This window comes from Bombina bombina, chromosome 2, assembly GCF_027579735.1.
Source record: "Bombina bombina isolate aBomBom1 chromosome 2, aBomBom1.pri, whole genome shotgun sequence".
Lineage (NCBI taxonomy): Eukaryota > Metazoa > Chordata > Amphibia > Anura > Bombinatoridae > Bombina > Bombina bombina.
Window position 1 is genome coordinate 544,577,800 of NC_069500.1, and position 21,301 is coordinate 544,599,100.

Sequence of the window (21,301 nt, forward strand, 5' to 3'; positions counted from 1 at the left end):
CACTCATCTTGACTTAAATTAGATGACATATGCCATCTGTTCCTGTTCTTGTATTTTATGAATAACGCAAATAAGTTATGTTTTAACTTTTGGGCTCCTTGCACATTTTTTGTCTATGTGCTTATCGCAAGCCAGCAGGTAGAGCCCTAATAAGTGCAGTGCAGCTCTGTGAGAGATACCCCCAAACAAGTGTGGGAAGGACAGCGGATTCCCGATGTGTATGTTTACAAAGGAGAGAAACCCCTGGGCATTACCGTATGATGTTCGGAACCCGGTGTATGATTGACAAGCTCATCCGCGAATGGTGGACAGACCGGGAGTCTGTGAGAGTGTCCGACGCTTGAAGTAAGATTAACTCGCTTGTTAAGAACTTACAAAGTAAGTGACTGTGGTATACGATATGTAATTTTGGAATACAAGTCATTGTTGGGGGCTTATTTCATCCAAAAGATTTGTGCTTAGAATTTTAAGTACACTGAGTAGATATGTTTTTTATTTTGCACAATACTAGAGTTGGTTATATACAAACTTTTTCTTCGATTTGTTTTCATTATATGGTTTTAAACTGGTCACATCCTCTTATATAACCCACTATGCAGCAAAACGTAGTAAATGCGGGGGATGAATTATCACCTGTTTCATACTATTCATTACAAACGGTTACAGAAAGAGATGGAGAGAATATTGAAGTTGAACAGATTTTCTCACAGAATAGAAGTGATTAGGAACTACCAATGTTGTTTGATGAAATGGAGAATCTTGTGACGAAAGAAAAAAAGCTTAAATGGGACATATGGATTTTAGAAACATACATTGAGAGTTGCAAATGAATAAATACCCTACATTTGAGACTGATGATAAGGAATTTATAAATGCATGGAACATTATAGTAAGTGAATGTTCTTTCACATTGATGAGATTATTAATAGATTACAAATTGAAATTACTACATATATTTAGAGATGAGATAGATCAAGTGCAAGCATTGTTGAATGGTCATAAAAAAAAATTTAGATTATCCCAGGTTCAATCTAGTTTTAAAAAATTCTATATCAACAACATCAACTGTTTCTATCAAACATACAAAGTATCTTAGGGACAGATCTGACTGCGAATAATAGGGTGTATATCTGGAATAAGAGACAAAGTTTTGAGTATAGGAAACAACAACAACCCTTTAATGGACAAAGGAGTCACTCAAAGGGCAGAAGGCAGATAAGAAATTGTAGCAGAGGTAGAATGGTCACTTTTTCAGAAAGTGAAGCTGTCAGGTGAGGACAGGGGTCAGTCAGAAGAGAGGGGGGCTTTACTCTCAGGAACATTGCAAAGAAATACTTATTATAACAGGTCAATATCTAATACAGGTACAAAATCTAAGACTATGATTCCAAGTAAACCGATTAACACAGGGAATAAGCCACTCTCTAGATATCAAGCCAGTGGAGCTTCTGCTCACCCACCCTCAGATATAGGAAATGATGAGGATATACAACTACTAGAGCAGGTTTTTCAATCAGCTCAGCACATCAGGGGACAAGATTTCAGGATCCGCGAACCGACAGATATCTGATTTTGTTCAAATTCAAACCTTTGTGATTATTAACCTATCAGTTTACCCCATATCCAAAGAGGAGGAAAAGGTTTTAAGCCTTGGCTTAGGCTTTGAACCAACGGTCAATTTTAATTTATTTAGGACCATGTTAGACCTTAACAAATTTGTAAGGACGTTACACTGTGTAAACATTTTCCTGCCTCTGAAATGACAGAGTCAGCAAAGCTTGTCTACCAGCTTAGAAGCTGAAAGTGCAAATGTTTTGGATACTGAAATGTCCTTTCAAGAGACATGCAATTTGATTGCCCTAAAGGAATTGGAAAGGGAGAGTATGTGTTAGAGAAGCATTTCCACCTAAAGGAAGAACTTTCAGGACACCTTCCACATTCTACCTAGTGCATAAAAGAGGAAGAATTGTGGAAACATTTTACAAGAGAGTTAAAGCAGATTTGACACGGCTAGTAGGAAATCATAAACCATTAAGGTATAATTTATCTAACAAGGAACACCAGGCTTTACAGAAATTAAGTGAAAATCATGATTTAGTTATTAAAAAAGCAAATAAGGGAGGATCTTTGGTGATTCAAAATTGCACTAAATATGTTAATGATGCATTTAGACAACTGAATGATAAGAATAGCTATGAAATTTTGAAGAATGACCCTACCGCTGCATTTCAAAGACAGCTTTTGCACCTTTTGGATGAAGCAGTGGATCAGGGTTTTATTGATGTAGACACTTTTGTATCTATATGTAGAACATCCAGTAATACTGATTTTCCACCACCTCCAAAAAGTGTATAAGTCAGTACAAAATGTGCAGTGAAGATCCATACTTGAACATTTGTCAGAAGGCGATCTCTTACAACCTCTAGTGAGGAAATGACCTAATTACATCAGGGATTCCAAGCATATATTAAATCAGTTGGAAAATTAGTCTTGGACGAGTGATTCAGGGTGGCTTACGATTGATGTGGTGGCTCTGTATTCCTCTATTCCACATCAAAAAGGAATACAGGCCATCAAATATTTTTTGAGTAATGACACAACATATAGTGAGCCTTTTTAATGATTTGTGATCAAGGTTACAGATTTTATGTTTCTACAATATTTTTTTTTCAATTTGAGAATGTATTCTATCTGCATAAGAGTGGGACGGCCATGGACGCAAAATTTGCACCCACATATGCCAACCTTTACATGGGTTGTTGGGAGCTGTCCCACATTTATGCCGATGTGAATCCATATAGATTGTCAATAATATTTTACCATTGTTTCATTGATGATATATTGTTTATTTGGTCTGGGGAGGAGGCAGAGATATTAACCTTTGTGCTGTCACTAAATGAAAATGACTTTGGACTTAAGTTTACATATCAGTTCCAAAGATGCTCAATCCAATACCTGGATTTGAGCTTGATGGGTTCTGAGTCAGGGAAAATAATTTCTGAAGTCTACAGAAAGCTAATATCAGGAAATAGCTTATTGCATGCCAGCAATTGCCACCGTACAAATGTTGTATTCTGTAGCCGAAGGTCATTTTACCAGGATAAAAAGAAATACTACACAAAGTTTTGAGATACATGCAGACATTCATACAGAGAGATTAAAATAGGGTATCCTACTAAAGTCATATAACACGCTCAAAAAGAGGTTACACTTATAGGTGGGGTTTATTGGATAGGTGGGGTTTATTGGAAGACCAAGTAGTCCCAATTAGGAAAAAGGAACAATTGAATAAAATAAAGATAAACCTAAAGGTGTTACTTTTGTAACTTATTATTTAGCCCTATATGACGAAATTTGTAAAATTGTAAGAAAACATTTCTGACTTTTAGCTGCTGCTGATGGTTTGATAGATCTGGTTGGAGAAGGATGTAGATTTTCCTACAGGAGAAATAAGACTGTTGGTAATATGTTATCCCCATCCCAATTAAGAACTGAGCCTGTAAGTTCTTCCTGGCTCATTTCGAATGGAACATTCAGATGTGGTCAGCAAAACTGCAAAGCATGTGAACATGTGCATGTTGTTTCCACATTTGAAGCTGCGGTTACTGGAGAAAAGTTTCAAGTGAATGGATGCCTCAATTGTAGATCAACTTTTGTGGTGTATCTCCTATGGTGTTACATGTAAGACCTAATACGTTGGCCTCACGACTAGAGAGGTCCGTACCAAAATTTGGTAACATTTGTCAACCATTAGTATTGGAAAAAGTATTACACTATTGGTACAGCATTTCACAAATATGCATGACAAGCAATCTACCACTTTAAGGTGGATGGTGATAGAAAGTATTACGAAGAGAACAAGAGGTGGAGACAAATTCCAGTTATTATCACGCCAGGAAATGTATTGGATCTTCAGGTTGCGCACTAAAATACTTTAGTGTATACGTGTTTGCACCTATATCTTGCTAGCTTTTAAAGTTCTATGAGTAGGAAAAGTGAAAAAGATCAAGCTTATTTATGCATATATGTGTTCCATGATCTATTTCTATTTTTTTATATGCATATATACAATATAGTTAGGAATTATCCAGTTGCTTAATGGTTTTGCTAGATGGATGTAAAATGTAGAAAAAGTTAAAAATGCAAACCCACTTATATAATATATATCCTATATGTATACATATATGTATATATAATATATAATAGAAAGGAATTATTTAGATGCTTTTGCAAAGATATGTCACTTGTGAAATGTTAAGCTTGGATTTGAGTTTTAAATCTAAATTTGAATTCAAATCTAGACCTATGTATTTGAAATCTAATTTAAGTCAAGATGATTGGGAGATATATATAGATTGCATATAGATTGCATTTGTTATGGAATAGCCGCTGTTTATGATCAATCATATGAGTAATGTTAAATGGATCTGTACAGCTTTAAATTTGATTATGTGCCTTATGTCTTTAAATCTGTTGACCAATCAGAGTCATTGCATAGGTGTTTAAGGAGTGTGTGTTAGCATTGTTTTAAAGCTTTGAGTACAGCGATCAGCCAAAAAGCGACAGCCTGCAAGCTGACTTTGGGACATATGCCATCTGTTCCTGTTCTTGTATTTTATGAATAACTCAAATAAAAGTTAAGTTTTAACTTTTTGGCTCTGTCAGAGATGCCCCCCAAACAAACGTGGGATTGGCAGCGGATTCTCTATGCGTATGTTTACAAAGGAGAGAAACCCCCAGGCATTACCGTGTGACGTTTGGAACCCCAGTGTATGATTGACAAGGTCATCTGCGAATGGTGGACAGACCTGAAGTCTGTGAAAGCGTCCAATACTTGAGGTAACCACACGGGAGAAGTCTGAATAACGGTGGGGAAATTTGACAGCTCCTGATATCACCTTCGGGTAAACGCTTCAACTCCCTTATTAAGAATTTTCAAAGTAAGTGACTGGTATACGATTTTGATTTTGGAACACAAGTCATTGTTGGGGACTTATTTCATCCAAAGGATTGGTGCTTAGAATTTTAAAAGCACACAGAGCAGATAATAATTTTGCACAATAGTACAGTTGGTTATTTAAGAACCTTTTCTTCAATTTGTTTTCTCCCAGAGGTAGTCCTGATGGCATTTTGGTTGAACAAAAACTGCCCAGATACTTTGCAAAGTCAAGGGATCCTCAGGCAGAGTGTGTAGGTGCTCTGATAGCTCCATGGTCTTTTCAGCTGACCTATGTATTTGTGCCTCTGGTACTTTCCAAGATCAGGCAGGAGAATTTGTCAATGATTCTAATAGTTCCACTTTATTTTAAAGTTTGGGAAACTGTTATTTCCTGGTGTCTTGATCATGTTTTTTTCTGGCATTCTTTCAGGATTTCTAGAATTTTGCAGTTTTTGCAAGATGGTTTGGATAATGGTTTTCCCACCAGGTCTTTGAAAGGTCAGTTTTCTGATCTTTCTGTTTTGTTTCACAAGGAAATTGCTTTTTTTTCCTCTCTAATATTCATTCTTTTGTTCAGGCTTTGGTGCATATTAAAGAGACATTAAACACAACATTTTTCTTTCATGATTCAGATAGAGAATACAATTTTAAACAACATTCTCATTTACTTTATTTTACATAATTTGCTTCATTCTTTAGATATCCTTTTGTTGAATAAATATCAATGCACATGAGTTAGCCAATCACACGAGGCATCTATGTGCAGCCACCAATCAGCAGCTAGATATGCTTTTCAGCATAGTATATCAAGAGAATGAAGCAAATTATATAATAGAAGTAAAATAGAAACATGTTTAAAATTGCATGCTCTTTCTAAATAATGAAAGAATAAAATTGGGTTTCATGTCCCTTTAAGCCTATTATCCAATTTCTCCACCTTGGAACCTGATTCTGGTTCTGAAGGTTTTGTGGGCTCCTCCATTTGAGCCTATGTATAAGATAAAAGTCTTGTTTCCTCTGGTTATCTCCTCTGCAAGAACAGTTTCCGAACTTTCTGCTTTTTATTGCGATTCGCTTTATTTTGGGGGGGTTTTTTCATCAGAATAAGGCAGTTTTAGGAACCAAATTTGATTTTCTCCCTAACATTGTGTCCTTGGATAATTTAAGTAAGGAAACTGTGGTCCCTTCTTTGTGTCTTAATCCTAAAAATTCTTCAGAGAGCCTTCTTCTCAATCTGGATGTATTTAGAGCCTTGAAGTATTATGTCGATCTTACCAAGGATTCCAGACAAACTTTGAGTTTTTTCACTTTTTTGTTTCTTAATGAGGTCAGAAAGCATATGTTGTTTCTTTGGCATCTTGGTTAAGCTTTTCTTACTAACTTACTACTAAGGTTGGTCAGACTCCTCCTGATCAGATTACTGCCTACTCTACTAGATCAGTAGATACTTCTTGGGTTTTCAAGAGTAAGTTTCTGTTGATCAGATTTACAAGGCAGCTACTTGGTCTTCTTTTCATACTAAATTCTTCCATTTTGATGTTTTCGATGCTTCTGGTTGTTGTTTTTAAGTACATGGAAAAATTAAAATGTGTTCTTTCTTTTTAGGGTTGTGGATTTAGTTTTCTTCTGGAAAAAATATGTTTCTTATTCCACCCTATCTATGTATTACTTGTGGAATCTCCACAGCTTTGGTATTGGTTCCCAGGAGTAATGGATTGTTGACTCTTACCACCTTTATGAAAATTCTCTCTCTTTATTTTTCTACCTTTTTTGCTTGGCTATACATCAGATTAGCTACCATAGAGGTTGGAGGGGTTATATATAGCTCTTGGAGTTTGGGAATATTTGCCTCCTTCTGGGGTAGGGAAGGTAATTCCCAGGAGTAATGGATCGTGGACTCTTCCCACCATTAAAGAAATCAATTTATCAGGTAAGCATAAATTATGTTTTTTCTCATATGGCCTTTCTCCTATGATTTGTACTGCTTTATAATCAGTTCACTGGTAAGTATTACCAGGGAAGGCTAAGATAGCTTCAAATCAACACAAAAATATATTAGCAGTTTTTATATCTAGGTCAATGCATAACACTTACCAGGCTCCCTTTTTTCTTGTCCACCTTTTTTGGCTGGACATCTACAGTAAGATGAAGGGGTTTTGCTTGAGGGCGGTCTCTTATAGGTAAGTAAGGGAGTGGGCAGTTCTGTCCATACCCCTCAAGGGAGGGTTGTTTACTGATAAGTATTACCCAGGGGAATGGGTCAATATAGAAAATGCTTATATTTTGTTGTTAATTTGTAGTAAGGATGTTCATTTGTCTTCTTATGAATGTACATTCATTACGAAAAAGCTAATATTCATTTAATTTTAACAATTAATATCTGAATGAATGCACTAATTAATTTAAAGAATAATTAATATAATAAGTTTATTTGTTATTTTTTAAATAAGGTGCATTACTTACCTGAAGCACGCTGGGAGGCCATGCTATTACTCTACTTCTTCATAGATTCCTGGGGCACGCTAATGCTCCTATTAGCGTGGCTCCCCATTGCGCTACAGGTACATTAGTGAGGCAGATTCCTTCTAGTGAAGGTGGGTGGTGCACGCTAATCTGAACTTTTTTACAGAGTCCAGGGCCGTGCTAATAGGAGAATTACGAGATGGGTCGGTTTAGCGCGCCTCCCCATCTACGCTTAAGGAGAAGGACTCTGCTTCGCTAGGAGTATTAGCGCGTCCTGGGAGTCTATGAAGAAGAAGATTATAGCAGCTCCCGCACAAGAGCTACAGGTAGGTATCAAGGTGACAGGTACTAGAGAACATTTACGTTTATTTTAATGAAACTGAATGTTATTGTTAATGAATATTCAGTTTTCAGTTAATTTTAAAACAAATTTTAAAATGAATGATTCATCTGAAATTAATTATTCAGGTCTGCACAAGTCTTATTTCTAGTTTCATGATTGCCTGATAAATGTATTTCTTTCAGGATGGCAAGAGTCCAAGACTCTGCCAATTACTTATTCTCTTAAGTTGGTAACAGGTCCTGTTTAGCACTTCATTTGACTTCTTGTATTCTAGCTCTCCTACTTTGCTTTGCTATCTGTATATCTGTAATTGTTAAGCAACTGCTGGTTGTTGGGAAGGAGCAGGCTCTTCAGTGTAGGTGTTGTTTTTTTCTGGTGGACAAAAAATGTGTCCTAGGTGTGATAAATCATATTTCTTTCATGTAATTGGCAAGAGTCCATGAGCTAGTGACATATGGGATATACAATTCTACCAGGAGGGGCAAAGTTTCCCAAACCTCAAAATGCCTATAAATACACCCCTCACCACACCCACAATTCAGTTTTACAAATTTTGCCTCCTATGGAGGTGGTGAAGTAAGTTTGTGCTTGATTTTCTACATTGATATGCGCTTCTCAGCATTTTGAAGCCTGATTCCTCTCAGAGTACAGTGAATGTCAGAGGGATGTGAAGGGAGTATCACCTATTGAATGCAATGGTTTTCCTCGCGGGAAATCTATTTCATAGGTTCTCTGTTATTGGTCATAGAGATTCATCTCCTACCTCCCTTTTTCAGATCGACGATATACTCTTATTCCATTACCTCTACTGATAACTGTTTCAGTACTGGTTTAGCTATCTGCTATATGTGGATGGGTGTCTTTCGGTAAGTATGTTTTCATTACTTAAAACACTCTCAGCTATGGTTTGGCAATTTATGTATTAATATAAAGTTCTAAATATATGTATTGTACTTATATTTGCCATGAGTCAGGTTATGTATATTTCCTTTTACAGACTAATCAGTTTCATATTTGGGAAAAATATTTTTCTTACCTGGGGTATAGTCTTTTTTTCAAATTGACTGCTTTTTCATTAAATTTTTGCGGCCAAAATTAGGCACGCAAGGCGCAAAATGCTGATGTTTATTAAGTCATTCTTGGCGCAAGAATTTTTTGGGTGCGAAGGTTTGTCCGGTTACGCAAGATAGTCATTTCTGGCGTCTTAGTTGACGCCGAGTTCCTTGCACAAGGTTGCGTCTACAATAACGCGTGTGTCACTTCCGGATGTTGTTAGAGCCCAAAAAAATTATTTTGTGTTGTGCGTCATACTTGCCGCCAAATAATTTCATTATTTAAAACCCCATTCCTATGTGCCTCTTGCCTTTTTCTATGTCAGAGGGCTATGCTGTTGGCATTTTTTCCCATTCCTGAAACTGCCATATAAGGAAATTGATAATTTTGCTTTATATGTTGTTTTTCTCTCTTACATTTGCAAGATGTCTCAATCTGATCCTGTCTCAGAAACCACTGTTGGAACCCTGCTGCCTGATGAGACCTCTCCAGCTTTGTATGCTGAATCAATGGTGCAGGGATTATACAAATATATCACAATTAATATCCTTAAATCCCAATGTTCGACTCTCTCTGACTTGGTGGTTAGATCACCATCGTATAGTTTAAGGGGCCTCTTTTTGTTTGTCCATCCTGGACTGTGATCACAACAGATGCAAGTCTTTCAGGTTGAGGAGCTGTCTGGGGATCTCTGACAGCACAAGGGGTTTGGAAATCTCAAGAGGCGAGGTTACCAATCAATATTTTAGAACTATTTTCAGGGCTATTCAGGTTTGGCCTATGTTGGAGAGAACCGTTCATTTGTTTTCAGACAATATCACAACTGTGGCATATGTCAATCATCAGGGTGGGACTCACAGTCCCCAAGCTATGAAAGAAGAATCTCGGATACTTTCTTGGGCGAAATCCAGCTAATTTCTGCGTTTCATATCCCAGTTGTAGACAATTGGGAAGCGTATTATCTCAGACGTCAGACTTTACATCCGCGGGAGTGGTCGCTCCATCCAGATGTGTTTTTTCAGATGTGGGGTCTTCCAGAAATAGATCTGATGGCTTCCCATCTAAACAAGAAACTTCCCAGATACCTGTCCAGGTCCAGGGATCCTCAGGTGGACACAGTGGATGCTTTAGCAGTTCCTTGGTGTTACCAACCTGCTTATATCTTCCCACTTCTAGTTATTCTTCCAAGAGTGATTTCCAAGATCATCATGGAACGATTGTTTGTGATGCTGGTAGCTCCAGCATGGCCTCACAGGTTTTGGTATGCGGATCTTGTTCGGATGTCCAGTTGCCAACCTTGGCCACTTCCTTTAAGACCAGACCTTCTGTCTCAAGGTCCGTTTTTCCATCAGGATCTCAAATCATTAAATTTGAAGGTATGTAAATTGAACGCCTAGTGGTTATTCATAGAGGTTTCTCTGACTCAGTGATTAATACTATGTTACAGGCTTGTAAATCTGTTTCTAGGAAGATTTATTATCGAGTTTGGAAGACTTATATTTCATTGAGTTCTTCTCATAAATTCTCCTGGCATTCTTTTAGAATTCCTAGAATTTTACAGTTTCTTCAGGATGGTTTGGATAAAGGTTTGTCTGCAAGTTCCTTAAAGGGACAAATCTCAGCTCTTTCTGTTTTATTTCACAGAAAGATTGCTAAGCTTCCTGATATTCACTGTTTTTTAGAGTCTTTGGTTCGTATCAAGCCTGTCATTAAATCAATCTCTCCTCCTTGGAGTCTTAATTTGGTTTTGAAGGCTTTACAGGCTCCTCCGTTTGAGCCTATGCATTCTTTGGACATTAAACTACTTTATTGGAAAGTGTTGTTCCTTTTGGCAATCTCTTCTGCTAGAAGAGTTTCCGAATTATCTGCTCTTTCTTGTGAATCTCCTTTTCTGATTTTCCATCAGGATAAGGCAGTTTTGCGGACTTCATTTAAATTTCTACCTAAAGTTGTGAATTCTAACAACATTAATAGAGAATTTGTTGTTCCTTCTTTGTGTCCTAATCCTAAGAATTCTTTGAAAAGATCCTTACATTCTTTGGATGTTGTAAGAGCTTTGAAATATTATGTTGAAGCTACTAAAGACTTCAGGAAGACTTCAAGTCTATTTGTTGTCTTTTCTGGTTCTAGGAAAGGTCAGAAGGCTTCTGCCATTTCCTTGGCATCTTGGTTAAAGCTTTTGATTCATCAGGCTTATTTGGAGTCGGAGTAACAAAGTGATGAGCTGCACCAGGGTACTTGTTAAAAACTTTTTATTGTCGGTCACAAAAACTTCCTTCCAGAAGCATCATTTCACAACAATAATACAGGACATTGTGATGTGTATAGAAGTCACCCAAAGAGCTTATTGCTGACGCGTTTCAGCCTGTACCGGCCGTAATCGTAGCATAATGCTCATAATCCCAATTCACCTTTAAAACCCTTGTGCTAAATTGTGATTGGATAAAACCATTATCCTGGGCGGTTTCTATGAACACACCTATTATGTATATACATCAATACAAAGTACTATTCCTTTATAAACAATGATAAGTAATAAGAACATTAAACATTTGCTTATACTCAGATGAATTTTTGGTTGGGACTAAAAGTATTTTGCAGCCTTAATCTTATGGTTCTAGCTATTTATTTATTTTTAATTATTTTTATACATTATCATAACTCTTCCTGATTAGACTTTCGAGTCCCTTTTTATATTGTAGGAAAATTGAGTCAAGAAAAACCGGAAAAAATCTGCCCTAATATGCTGTGTCTTCACAAATGCTTTATTTTACTTAGTCTATCCCTTTACTGGGAACTAATGTTGCCAGACATAATCCAAACACAGACAAAAATAATAAATAAATGAATAGGCAAGTGCTCTTACTCCTAATATATGTTTGTGAATTCTTTTGAATTTTTGCTCAAAAATACCAAACAATACTTTCAACTTAACTTAAATCCCTAGTTACAAATTCCAAACTTTAAATTTCAAATTTTAAATTTTAAATTTTAAATTCCAAATTCCAAATTTTCAAACTCCAAATTTTAAATCTCAGACATCAAAATATTAATATGAATTCAACTTTCTATCTCTGAAACCTTAATTTCAATCTCCACTCAGAGGGTGTTTTTGGATACACAGACCCAAGACCATTTATTCCCAGAAATTGATTATGTCAAATTCTGAATTCAGACCTGTGGGGATTCTAGTTCTGAGTCTGTGTATCCAAAAGGCTTCCCTTTTGGCTAGGAGTTTGTCTCTGTCTCCACCCCTTGCCTTACAGGTTACTTGTTCGATAATTGTCCACCTCATTGTATCCGCTTTTTTATTGTGAATCAATTTAAAATGCTGCACTAATGGTGTTGTTAGCTTTCCTGCTTTTATATTAGTTACATGTTCACGTATTCTGTCCCGTGTTTCTCTAGTTGTGAGTCCTGTATATTGGACTCCACACTGTGTGCAGGTCAGCAAATAGATCACATAAGTGGCTCGACAGTTCAGGCATGAATAATGCTTGAATTGTTCACCTGTTGCTGTACTCGAGAAGCCTTCGCCTCCCTGTAAGTACCCACATGCTATACACAATGTGTAGCTACATTTAAAGACCCCTTTGAATCTTAACCATGATGATTGATCAGGTTTTGTGGTACTTATTTGTGTGGGAGCTAGAATGTTAGCTAATGTTTTCCCTTTTTTGAATGCATATCTGCACCCCTTTGATATAATATCACTGAGATCATCATCAGCTGATAACATACGAAAATGTTTTCGTATGATGTTGCAAATCTGATGATATTGGTTGCTATATCTAGTGATAAAGGAAACACCTTCAAAACGATCCTTTTTCATAGGCTTCTCTGAGTTTAGAAATTGTAACCTGTTTGTTTTGGCTATCTCTAATCTGGAATTAGATACTTCCTTTCTCTTATACCCTCTTTGGCATAAACGGTCTTCTAGTTCTAAAGCCTGTATGTTAAATTCCTCTTAAATTGTACAATTGCGCTTTAAGCGTATAAGCTGCCCTTTTGTGACCGATCGAAAAACCCTTTTAGGGTGGTTACTTCTTGCGTGGAGCAGTGTATTTCCTGAAATAGGTTTTCTGAACACCTTTGTGAACACTTTGTGCTCTTTGCTCATTAATGTTACGTCAAGATAGTTAAGTTGTGTAGCATTAAACTCATGTGTTAGCTTTATCCCTGCTGTGCTGCTATTGAGATGTCTTAGGAAGTCCTCAGCCTCTGTTTCACTTCCTTCCCAGATGATCAGAAGATCATCTATGTATCTCCTGTAGTAATGGATCTTAGCTTTCCAGGGTCCACTATCTCCATAGATGTGGGACAGCTCCCACCAGCCCATGAACAGGTTGGCATAGGAGGGGGCAAACTTGGCCCCCATCGCTGTCCCACATCTCTGGAGGTAGTGGTCTCCCTCAAACATGAAAAAATTGTGAGTTAACAAGAACTCTGTAACACTCAGGATATAACTGCAAAAATGGGGGCTATACTCAGTCATCCTTTTCAGGAAAAAAGATAATGCTTCTAGACCCTTGTTATGGGGTATAGATGAATACAAGGAAGTTACATCTATAGACAGCCAACTGTAATGGCTTTGCCAAACCACAGATTCAAGTTCAATCAAAAGTTGCTTCGTGTCCCTCAAGTAACTAAACAACTTGGAGACCATTGGCTGTAGAATGGAATCTAGCCATTGTGACATAGGTTCCAATATGGAGCCTATGCCACTAATAATGGGACGGCCTTTAACCTCTGTTAAAGACTTGTGTACTTTGGGAAGGAAATTAAAAACAGGCTTTATCGGAGAATCTACTATCAAAAACTCACATGTTTTCTCATCTATAAAGCCTGCTTCCCTTCCATCATCAATTAAGTGCATTAACTCACGCTTGAATCTTGCAGTCGGATCGTGCGACAAGAGTGTATACTGGAGTGGGTCCGATAGTTGTCGTAGTGCTTCTTGAACAAAGAAACATTTGTCCATGACAACCACGGACCCACCCTTGTCTGCTGATCTAATCACCAGATTATTATCTCTTTTGAGATCGTTCAGTGCTGAGAGTTCATCTTTATCTAAATTTGGATGTTCATTCTGTCTGGCAACATAGGCTAAATTCGTTAAATCCCTCTCCACTCTTTCCTGAAATTTTTCAAGAATATTACCCCTTACGTGTAAGGGATAAAATTTAGAGGCACTTGAAAACTGTGGGCCACTTGATACTTTATTTGTATCCGTATCTATCTCGTTGTTACCACTTTCACAGTATAAATGTTCAAGTGCCTCCAAATCACATACCTCTTGAAATGTCAATGTAGTGTTTGAATGGGATTCATTTTCAGTTTTATCGTGACTCATCCCTGTACCACCTTTTGCAAAATATTTCTTGACTGTGAGGTTCCTGATCAATCTGTTCACGTCCACTAAGGTTTGGAATAAATTAAATGTGTCAGCTGGCACAAAACTCAGGCCATAATTTAAGACCTTAGTCTCAATGGCACTTAGTGGACGCGAAGACAGGTTAATCACAGAATTTACTGATACTTGGTTTTGGATCTGCCTCTCCTGGGGGGTTGCCGTTGTTGTAAAGGATTTCCTTTTAGAATCCCTTTCCCTTTTGTAACGTTCCCCCCCCCTTCGAATCCTTCTGGGACCTTTGAAAAAACCTGCGCTACCTCTGATCTCTCTTCTTCCCTATAGGTTACTGGGCTTGCTTCGTTTACATAATTCTGTTGATACCTTGTTGTGCTCATTTCTGTGATGGCCTTGGCTATGGGGGCTGTTATATGTTCTGAATTACAAATTATCTCCTTATCTCTGGCTGTGTCCTCCTCTTCTCCTGAAGTGGAACAATCCCCAGAGGACTCAGCCTCACTCTCATTAAAGGTTACTTTTTTGGATTTAAAAGCTTGTTTGTTTTGTCTCTTGCCTGATTTTTTACCTTTGGGGAACCTTTTTTGATGATCGTTTTCCCTTCTATAGCTAGTTCTTAGTTTTCTATTCCAAATATAAATTTTATTATTTTCATAATCACTTAAATCTCTTAAATATTTATCGTGCTTAATTTCCATAATTAGTGCTTTTGATTCTGCCAGTGTAACCTGCAGTATTGAGTCAAATTTCTTAAATTGTAACTCTTTGCTACGCACATTTAACTCTATTTGCAAAACATCAATTTCTTTTGAAATAGTAACTAGCAGCTTAGATTTAAATTCAATCAACATTCCCATAAGTTTGAGCGAACAATCTGAAAGCACCCCATTCCAGACCCTTATGAACTCTTCGTCTTCCACCACAAAGGTGGGAAATTTATTGACCCTTAGGCCCCTGGGTATCATGCCCTGATTTAGATACTTTTGCAGTGTCCAAATGTCCCATTTGAGTCTTATCTCTTTTTCTAGGAGAGACTCCAAATGCTCAAACAATTTGCTTAATGTATAGGTGGAAAAATCAGAAGAAAATACATTTTCAATCTCTAATGTGTTCTCCACACGTTCATCTGACTTCCGCAATGAATAAAATTGAATTACTTCAATGTCCCTTATTTCTTGTTCCATGTTGTGAAAATTGTGACTTGTGCCGTATTGCCAGGAACGTTAATTAGTGCTCAACCACAAATCACAGGAAACCCACTGTATAATGTACAAAAGTCAAAAGATGTGTGAGCACCTAGTATAACCGCTCAGTCAATTTACTTGTTAATAAGTAATCCCAAACTTGTGTGACACCAAGATGGAAATGTCTCTGTAAACTGACTCACCCCTGGCTGCAGATTGTTGCCGGTTTCTTGCCTCTTTCCGCTGCTCGCAGAGTATGGCCCGTCCTCAGAGAGCTGGTTTATTCCTCCGGGGCAGTGGGCTAATACAGATCCGAGCCCCTTTCTCGCTGCCTCCGGCTGGTGTTCCGCTCTCCTCCTGGGTCCCGCTCCACTCGCGGTTACTCGGCGTCTGACGTCACCGGCCTGCTCCTTCTCAGCTGTTCAATCAGCTGTCAGAATTATCCAATGGGCGCTGGCTGGATCAACAGTTGTAGCGGTTACAAGCTACCTCCGTGCAGGCTCCGTTTCAGTGAATTCCAGAGTAACAAAGTGATGAGCTGCACCAGGGTACTTGTTAAAAACTTTTTATTGTCGGTCACAAAAACTTCCTTCCAGAAGCATCATTTCACAACAATAATACAGGACATTGTGATGTGTATAGAAGTCACCCAAAGAGCTTATTGCTGACGCGTTTCAGCCTGTACCGGCCATAATCGTAGCATAATGCTCATAATCCCAATTCACCTTTAAATCCCTTGTGCTAAATTGTGATTGGATAAAACCATTATCCTGGGCGGTTTCTATGAACACACCGATTATGTATATACATCAATACAAAGTACTATTCCTTTATAAACAATGATAAGTAATAAGAACATTAAACATTTGCTTATACTCAGATGAATTTTTGGTTGGGACTAAAAGTATTTTGCAGCCTTAATCTTATGGTTCTAGCTATTTATTTATTTTTAATTATTTTTATACATTATCATAACTCTTCCTGATTAGACTTTCGAGTCCCTTTTTATATTGTAGGAAAATTGAGTCAAGAAAAACCGGAAAAAATCTGCCCTAATATGCTGTGTCTTCACAAATGCTTTATTTTACTTAGTCTATCCCTTTACTGGGAACTAATGTTGCCAGACATAATCCAAACACAGACAAAAATAATAAATAAATGAATAGGCAAGTGCTCTTACTCCTAATATATGTTTGTGAATTCTTTTGAATTTTTGCTCAAAAATACCAAACAATACTTTCAACTTAACTTAAATCCCTAGTTACAAATTCCAAACTTTAAATTTCAAATTTTAAATTTTAAATTTTAAATTCCAAATTCCAAATTTTCAAACTCCAAATTTTAAATCTCAGACATCAAAATATTAATATGAATTCAACTTTCTATCTCTGAAACCTTAATTTCAATCTCCACTCAGAGGGTGTTTTTGGATACACAGACCCAAGACCATTTATTCCCAGAAATTGATTATGTCAAATTCTGAATTCAGACCTGTGGGGATTCTAGTTCTGAGTCTGTGTATCCAAAAGGCTTCCCTTTTGGCTAGGAGTTTGTCTCTGTCTCCACCCCTTGCCTTACAGGTTACTTGTTCGATAATTGTCCACCTCATTGTATCCGCTTTTTTATTGTGCATCAATTTAAAATGCTGCACTAATGGTGTTGTTAGCTTTCCTGCTTTTATATTAGTTACATGTTCACGTATTCTGTCCCGTGTTTCTCTAGTTGTGAGTCCTGTATATTGGACTCCACACTGTGTGCAGGTCAGCAAATAGATCACATAAGTGGCTCGACAGTTCAGGCATGAATAATGCCTGAATTGTTCACCTGTTGCTGTACTCAAGAAGCCTTCGCCTCCCTGTAAGAACCCACATGCTATACACAATGTGTAGCTACATTTAAAGACCCCTTTGAATCTTAACCATGATGATTGATCAGGTTTTGTGGTACTTATTTGTGTGGGAGCTAGAATGTTAGCTAATGTTTTCCCTTTTTTGAATGCATATCTGCACCCCTTTGATATAATATCACTGAGATCATCATCAGCTGATAACATACGAAAATGCTTTCGTATGATGTTGCAAATCTGATGATATTGGTTGCTATATCTAGTGATAAAGGAAACACCTTCAAAACCATCCTTTTTCATAGGCTTCTCTGAGTTTAGAAATTGTAACCTGTTTGTTTTGGCTATCTCTAATCTGGAATTAGATACTTCCTTTCTCTTATACCCTCCTGTATGCCTCCACCTGTAAGGCAAGGGGTGGAGACAGAGACAAACTCCTAGCCAAAAGGGAAGCCTTTTGGATACACAGACTCAGAACTAGAATCCCCACAGGTCTGAATTCAGAATTTGACATAATCAATTTCTGGGAATAAATGGTCTTGGGTCTGTGTATCCAAAAACATCCTCTGAGTGGAGATTGAAATTAAGGTTTCAGAGATAGAAAGTTGAATTCATATTAATATTTTGATGTCTGAGATTTAAAATTTGGAGTTTGAAAATTTGGAATTTGGAATTTAAAATTTGAAATTTAAAGTTTGGAATTTGTAACTAGGGATTTAAGTTAAGTTGAAAGTATTGTTTGGTATTTTTGAGCAAAAATTCAAAAGAATTCACAAACATATATTAGGAGTAAGAGCACTTGCCTATTCATTTATTTATTATTTTTGTCTGTGTTTGGATTATGTCTGGCAACATTAGTTCCCAGTAAAGGGATAGACTAAGTAAAATAAAGCATTTGTGAAGACACAGCATATTAGGGCAGATTTTTTCCGGTTTTTCTTGACTCAATTTTCCTACAATATAAAAAGGGACTCGAAAGTCTAATCAGGAAGAGTTATGATAATGTATAAAAATAATTAAAAATAAATAAATAGCTAGAACCATAAGATTAAGGCTGCAAAATACTTTTAGTCCCAACCAAAAATTCATCTGAGTATAAGCAAATGTTTAATGTTCTTATTACTTATCATTGTTTATAAAGGAATAGTACTTTGTATTGATGTATATACATAATAGGTGTGTTCATAGAAACCGCCCAGGATAATGGTTTTATCCAATCACAATTTAGCACAAGGGATTTAAAGGTGAATTGGGATTATGAGCATTATGCTACGATTACGGCCGGTACAGGCTGAAACGCAGTCAGCAATAAGCTCTTTGGGTGACTTCTATACACATCACAATGTCCTGTATTATTGTTGTGAAATGATGCTTCTGGAAGGAAGTTTTTGTGACCGACAATAAAAAGTTTTTAACAAGTACCCTGGTGCAGCTCATCACTTTGTTACTCTGGAATTCACTGAAACGGAGCCTGCACGGAGGCAGCTTGTAACCGCTACAACTGTTGATCCAGCCAGCGCCCATTGGATAATTCTGACAGCTGATTGAACAGCTGAGAAGGAGCAGGCCGGTGACGTCAGACGCCGAGTAACCGCGAGTGGAGCGGGACCCAGGAGGAGAGCGGAACACCAGCCGGAGGCAGCGAGAAAGGGGCTCGGATCTGTATTAGCCCACTGCCCCGGAGGAATAAACCAGCTCTCTGAGGACGGGCCATACTCTGCGAGCAGCGGAAAGAGGCAAGAAACCGGCAACAATCTGCAGCCAGGGGTGAGTCAGTTTACAGAGACATTTCCATCTTGGTGTTACACAAGTTTGGGATTACTTATTAACAAGTAAATTGACTGAGCGGTTATACTAGGTGCTCACACATCTTTTGACTTTTGTACATTATACAGTGGATTTCCTGTGATTTGTGGTTGAGCACTAATTAACGTTCCTGGCAATATGGCACAAGTCACAATTTTCACAACATGGAACAAGAAATAAGGGACATTGAAGTAATTCAATTTTATTCATTGCGGAAGTCAGATGAACGTGTGGAGAACACATTAGAGATTGAAAATGTATTTTCTTCTGATTTTTCCACCTATACATTAAGCAAATTGTTTGAGCATTTGGAGTCTCTCCTAGAAAAAGAGATAAGACTCAAATGGGACATTTGGACACTGCAAAAGTATCTAAATCAGGGCATGATACCCAGGGGCCTAAGGGTCAATAAATTTCCCACCTTTGTGGTGGAAGACGAAGAGTTCATAAGGGTCTGGAATGGGGTGCTTTCAGATTGTTCGCTCAAACTTATGGGAATGTTGATTGAATTTAAATCTAAGCTGCTAGTTACTATTTCAAAAGAAATTGATGTTTTGCAAATAGAGTTAAATGTGCGTAGCAAAGAGTTACAATTTAAGAAATTTGACTCAATACTGCAGGTTACACTGGCAGAATCAAAAGCACTAATTATGGAAATTAAGCACGATAAATATTTAAGAGATTTAAGTGATTATGAAAATAATAAAATTTATATTTGGAATAGAAAACTAAGAACTAGCTATAGAAGGGAAAACGATCATCAAAAAAGGTTCCCCAAAGGTAAAAAATCAGGCAAGAGACAAAACAAACAAGCTTTTAAATCCAAAAAAGTAACCTTTAATGAGAGTGAGGCTGAGTCCTCTGGGGATTGTTCCACTTCAGGAGAAGAGGAGGACACAGCCAGAGATAAGGAGATAATTTGTAATTCAGAACATATAACAGCCCCCATAGCCAAGGCCATCACAGAAATGAGCACAACAAGGTATCAACAGAATTATGTAAACGAAGCAAGCCCAGTAACCTATAGGGAAGAAGAGAGATCAGAGGTAGCGCAGGTTTTTTCAAAGGTCCCAGAAGGATTCGAAGGGGGGGGGGAACGTTACAAAAGGGAAAGGGATTCTAAAAGGAAATCCTTTACAACAACGGCAACCCCCCAGGAGAGGCAGATCCAAAACCAAGTATCAGTAAATTCTGTGATTAACCTGTCTTCGCGTCCACTAAGTGCCATTGAGACTAAGGTCTTAAATTATGGCCTGAGTTTTGTGCCAGCTGACACATTTAATTTATTCCAAACCTTAGTGGACGTGAACAGATTGATCAGGAACCTCACAGTCAAGAAATATTTTGCAAAAGGTGGTACAGGGATGAGTCACGATAAAACTGAAAATGAATCCCATTCAAACACTACATTGACATTTCAAGAGGTATGTGATTTGGAGGCACTTGAACATTTATACTGTGAAAGTGGTAACAACGAGATAGATACGGATACAAATAAAGTATCAAGTGGCCCACAGTTTTCAAGTGCCTCTAAATTTCATCCCTTACACGTAAGGGGTAATATTCTTGAAAAATTTCAGGAAAGAGTGGAGAGGGATTTAACGAATTTAGCCTATGTTGCCAGACAGAATGAACATCCAAATTTAGATAAAGATGAACTCTCAGCACTGAACGATCTCAAAAGAGATAATAATCTGGTGATTAGATCAGCAGACAAGGGTGGGTCCGTGGTTGTCATGGACAAATGTTTCTATGTTCAAGAAGCACTACGACAACTATCGGACCCACTCCAGTATACACTCTTGTCGCACGATCCGACTGCAAGATTCAAGCGTGAGTTAATGCACTTAATTGATGATGGAAGGGAAGCAGGCTTTATAGATGAGAAAACATGTGAGTTTTTGATAGTAGATTCTCCGATAAAGCCTGTTTTTAATTTCCTTCCCAAAGTACACAAGTCTTTAACAGAGGTTAAAGGCCATCCCATTATTAGTGGCATAGGCTCCATATTGGAACCTATGTCACAATGGCTAGATTCCATTCTACAGCCAATGGTCTCCAAGTTGTTTAGTTACTTGAGGGACACGAAGCAACTTTTGATTGAACTTGAATCTGTGGTTTGGCAAAGCCATTACAGTTGGCTGTCTATAGATGTAACTTCCTTGTATTCATCTATACCCCATAACAAGGGTCTAGAAGCATTATCTTTTTTCCTGAAAAGGATGACTGAGTATAGCCCCCATTTTTGCAGTTATATCCTGAGTGTTACAGAGTTCTTGTTAACTCACAATTTTTTCATGTT